Raw genomic sequence first — 5,781 nt, forward strand, 5'->3', positions numbered from 1 at the left:
CCAGCCTTCTGGTTAGCAGTCAAGTGCCTTAGCCACTGTGCTACCAGAGCTCCCTTAACAACAATAGGTTTATTTTTTGTTCTTTTTATTGGTTTAGTATCTTCCTCTTCCTACTAGAATATATGTAAGCTTCATAATGGCAGTGAGTGATCAATAAATATATTTTGAAGAACAAAAAATAAAATAATATAAAAATAGAGATGTTGAAGAGAGCTATTGGATTTACATATCAAGATTCTCTTTCTGTCTGTCTCTAACTGCAGGTGAGCCAAAGAATAGTCAAATAGAATCTGATAAGCACATCTTTTAAAATAATTTTTCCTTTGAGGCTGAAATTTCAACATTAGCATGTTGTCTTAGTGAAATGTACCCTTGAAGACTCTGTAGGGAGTAGTAATTATTGATGCAGAGTTGCCTTAAAAGGGGTCAAGAGCAATGAGCATTAGAGTAAGTCATACTAAGTTGGTGTGTTAGGTTTTATGACTTATTCAAAGTGCTCTCTGCCTGTCTCCAAGCCTGCCCCTCCAGGGCCCATTTCTGGAGTCTCTTTTCTTAAGTACACTTCCAGTCTGTGGACACCTGACTGGACCTTGTGGCCTTCTCTGGCCAACAGACCGAGAGTGACAATTGTCATATCTATGAGCAGCCTTAGGAGCCATCATATGACTTTTTCACTGCCTTCTTTTGTCTCGCCCATAAGAGTATGCTCCAGACACGGATAATTGCTTCAGCCTGGTGCTAGCATGAAGAAGAGTTAAAGCAGAATTGCAGCCATCCAGCAGTAGGTATGGCAGGAGTAAGAATAAGCCTTTGCTGTTGGAAGACACTGAGCTTCTAGGTAGGGTATTATAACCACAGCATAACCAGCAAATACTAATAGAGTTGGTAAAAATGATACCTAGGACATCTGAAATGTGGGTGAAGGGAAGGGCCCTCTTTCTTTTCTTCATACTCACCTGATGGGGCTCCAACTCCACACCTATGCCATGCCTACATCTCAACTGGTAACATGATTGGGAAAAAAATGCTATGGTAACTCAACTAATTTTGCATACGTGACCATTAATCTGAAAGGATACTGTGGTGGTTCAGGTTGTGTGTCAGATTGACTAGGCCATGATTTTGAGTGGCTTGGCAGATGGGATGTAGTTATTCCCCATGATGAGAGTGGATGCAGTGTAATCACTTCCGTGGTGGAATCTGCTGTGCATAGTTAATCAGTTGAAGGGGAATTGCCTTCCAAGTGTGGCCGGCTTCTAGTGTATATGGAAAAGTTTGTGAAAAGTCTCTAGATTTTTGCTTATTTTGGATCCTGCATTTGGCCATCATCATCTGCATTTCCTGGACTTGAAGCAGTGTCCTACCATGTTACCTGCCGATCTTCGGATTGTTGCCATTGCAGCCTGTAAAGCCAAAAATCTGCCATTTTACCTGCCAATCTTGAGTTCATCAGGCCCTGCAGCTGCATGAGTCAGGAAAAGCTTCCAGGTTGCTCCAGTGAGCATGGAAGGCAGAGCTGAAGCCCAAGGTTGAGGGGCCTCTATCTAGCACCAGAGAGAGAAAGTCTTCCCCTAGGGCTGGGACTCTGAACTCAGACTTCCAGCATAGTCTTCACATAGAGTCAGCACTCTGAATTTGGACTTCTCACCTCCTAAACTGTACAAGAATAAGTTTCTGTTGTTAAAGCCATCCACTTGTAGTATTTCTGTGATAGCAGCACTACAGAGCTAAGAGAGACCCATAGGCTGGTCCTGGTTACCAGTGAAGGAGATGACATTTGAACTGAAACCTGAAATATGGGAAGAATTCAGCTATGCTAAGATCTAGGGTAGAGCACCCAGGAAAAAGGAAGAGCAAGGACAGAGGCCCCTAAGTTGGAAGCATCTCCTGGATGGGAGAGGGAAGAGCATATGACTACAAAGCAGTGATCAGAGAGCTGAGTGGAACAAGATGAGATGGGAGCAATAGCCAGATCTGGATCATGGATATTTTGCAGATCAATGTGAGGATGTTGGCTTTTGTCTATCCACATGGCAACGGGATGCTATTAGAGAGTTTTAAGAAAGGGAGTGACAGAGTTTCAGTTTCCTATTGCTGCCTAACAAGCACATCTAGACTTCTTAATAGGTTAACACAATAACAACATCTATTTTGCTCTCAGTTCTACAATGTGGGAAGGATTTGGTGAAGCCAGGTTATGTCTGTCTGCTCCACTTGCTATCAGCTACCATAGCTTAAAAGCTGGGATCAAGAATCTTCCAAAGGTTCTCTTACTTTTCTGGTGGTTGATACTGGTGTTCAACGGGGGCCTCCACTGGACTGGATCTGGTCTTTGTGTGTGCCTGTTTGGTATCTCACAACATGATGTTTGAGTTAGTAATGCCAGTTTCCCATGTACAAGAGTCAGATGTTGCTAATTTAGCCTCGGAAGTCTTCTATATTCTACTTATGGAAGCCTTCATAAAAGCTAGTCCAGTTCATGGGGAGAGACCTTAGATCTCACTTCTCAGAGGAGTCTCAATACTGCCTTGTAAGAAGAACGTGAGGAATGGGTTATATTGGTGCAGCTGTCTTTGGAAAAATGCAATCTGTCACAGACAGAATGTGATTTACATGTTTAAAAGGACAATCTGGCTGCTTTGGAAAGAAGAAATTATAGGAGGCCAGGGTGACAATGGAGCCTGGTCTCATGGCTCAAGCAGTCCAAGGGTGAGATGATGGTAACTTAGATTACAGTGGGGAGAGCAGATATAAAGAGCAGAAATGGATTCAGGAATGAAGTGCCAGGTTTGAACACATGTTACTTTAAAGTCCTGAATGGTCCCAAAGGCTCTGGAGGAGAACAAGCAAGAGCAAGTGTGCAGAGGCACTTCTCTCCCCACAAAAGTCCAGTGAGGTTGACACTCCACAAGGATTAAAATTTTTATATTTCCTCCCTGAGGTAGTTAACGTTGTGTGTCAACTTGGCTGAGCCTGGTTGAGTGGCTAGGCAGCTGAATGTAGTATTCCCCATGATGAGCCTGGTAATCAACTCCATGGTGGAATCTACTGTGAGCAGCTAAGTAGCTGCCTTAGGGATGTGGTCTGCTTCTTGCATATAAGGAGAAGCCTTGGGGAATGGTCTCTAGCTTATGACATACTTGAACCCTGCAAGTAGCCATGTCGTTGTTCAGCATCCTGCCATACTCTTCCAACCTTGGGACTTTCAATGAACTTGAATTAGTGGCCTACCATGTGGTTTGGTAACTTTGGGCTTGTGCATTTTCACTTGTCAACTTTGGGCTTGTTAGCCTCAGCAGCCAGTAGCTGATTGAAGAAAATCCTCCCACTTCAGTGGGCCGGGAGCAGGAAGGGGAGCTGAAGTCCAAGGCTGAGAGGCTTTCATCCAGCCCCTAGAGCCTGGCATTTTGAACTCAGACTTAAAGCCTCCAAACTGTAAGAGAATAAACTCCTGTTTGTTCAAGCCATCTCATTTGTGGTATATTCTTATCAGTACAGCCTTAGGTAACCAGAACACTCCCATTCTTCCAAATATTTGGGGCTCAGAGTTGAGTTTACTTTAAAGGAGTTGTCTTAGTCTGAGTTCTCTAGAGGAGCAAAACTAGTAATACGTATGTATGTATGTATGTATGTACAAAAAAAAATAAGCCTTGAATTGAAATATTGAAAGATTCCATGAGCAATATGTTGAATGATGCAAGAAACATCAAAAGAAGGTGGAAAGAATACACAGAGTTACTATACCAAAAAGAATTGGTAGATGATCATACATTTCAGGAAGTGACATATGATCAAGAACCAATGGAACTGAAGGAAGAAGTCAAAGCTGCACTGAAGGAATTGGCAAAAAACAAGGCTCTGAGAATTGCTGGAATACTCATTGAGATGTTTCAACAAATGGATGCTGTGCTGGAGACACTGAATTGGCTCTGCCAAGAGATTTGGAAGACAGCTATCTGGACAACTGACTGGAAGAGATCCATATTTGTACCCATTCCAAAGAAAAGTGATCCCATAGAATGTGGAAATTATCAAACAATATCATTGATATCACACAAAAATAAAATCTTTCTGAAGACAATTCAAAAGTGGTGCCAGCAGTATATTGACAGAGAACTTTCAGAAATGCAAACTGGATTTAGAAAGGGATGTGGAATGAGGGATATCATAGCTGATGTCAGATGGATCTTAGCTCAAAGCAAGGAATACCAGAAAGATATTTACTTGTATTTTATTGACTATGCAAAGGCTTTCAATTGTATGGTTCATAACAAATTGTGGATAACATCATAAAGAATGGGAATTCCAGAACATTTAAGTAACTTATGAGGAACCTGTACATAGACCAGGAGGTTGTTGTTGGAACAGAACAGGGGTGTACTGCATGATTTAAAATCAGGAAGGGAATGCATCAGGGTTGTATCATTTTACCATACTTATTCAATCTATATGCTGAGCAATTTGCCCAAGAAGCAGGACTATATGAAGAAGAACGTGGCATCAGGATTGGAGGAAGGCTCATTAACAACCTGAGATACACAGACAACACAACTTTGCTTGATGAAAGTGAGAATGACTTGCACACTTACTGATGAAGATTAAAGACTACAGTCTGCAGTATGGATTATACTTCAATATAAAGAAAACAAAAATCCTCACAACTTGATAAATAAGCAGCATCACAATAGATGGAGAAAAGATTGAAGTTGTCAAAGACTTCATATTACTTGGTTCTATTATCAGCGCCATGGGAGCAGCTGTCAAGACATCAGACAAAGTATTCCATTGGGCAAATCTGTTGCAAAAGATCTATTTCAAGTACTGAAGAGCAAAGATAATCTTCTTGAAGACTAAGATGTGCCTAACTCAAGCCATGATATTTTCAATTGCTTCATATGCATGTGAGAGCTGGACAATTAATAAGGAAGAGTGAAGAAGAGTTGATGCTTTTGAATTGTGGTGTTGGTGAACAATGCTGAAAGTACAGTGGACTGCTAAAAGAACTAACAAGTCTGTCCTGGAGGAAGTTCAGTCAGAATGCTTCTTGGAAGTGAGAATGGCCGGACTTCATCTCACCTACATCTGTCATGTTGTCAGAAGGGACCACTCTCTGGAGGAAGGTGTCATGCATGGTAAAATGGCAGGCCAACAAAAGAAGGTAAGGACCTCAGCAAGATGGATTGACACGGTGGCTTCAATGATGGGCTCAGGTATAGCAGGGATCATGAAGCTGGCACAGGACCAAGCAGTGCTTTGTTCTGTTGTACACAGGGTTGCTATGAGTTGGAGATGACTCAATGGCATAAAACAACAACAACAAAAGGTATGTATGTATGTATGTATGTATGTATGTATGCATCTATCATCTATATATCTAGAGTTACTTCAGGGACATGGGTCACACAATTGTGGTGGCTGGCAAGTCCTAAATCCATAGTTCAGGCAGCAGGCTGGAGACTTGCTGGCTCACAAGATTGTTAGGACCTGGCAAACCCAAAATCTGCAGGTCAGGCAGCAGACTGGAGTCTCCTGCAGGCTTACATTCCAGGAACAGGTGATCTGGTGATGAAAAAAGTGCAGGATTGAGAGAGAACAAGCGACCCTATGCACAGCAGAATGAAACACTGCCCCATCCCACACCAGCTCCACAATACCTGCTATACTTGAGCCCATCATCACAGCCACCATGTCAATCCATCTGGTTGAAGGCCTCCCCATCTTTCATCGACCCTCCACCCTACCAAGCATGACATCCTTCTCCAGGGAATGGTCCCTTCTGAC

The sequence above is a fragment of the Orycteropus afer genome, unplaced genomic scaffold (assembly GCF_000298275.1).
Source record: "Orycteropus afer afer isolate SDZICR_OR568_19922 unplaced genomic scaffold, OryAfe1.0 scaffold00019, whole genome shotgun sequence".
In the NCBI taxonomy this organism is placed as follows: domain Eukaryota; kingdom Metazoa; phylum Chordata; class Mammalia; order Tubulidentata; family Orycteropodidae; genus Orycteropus; species Orycteropus afer.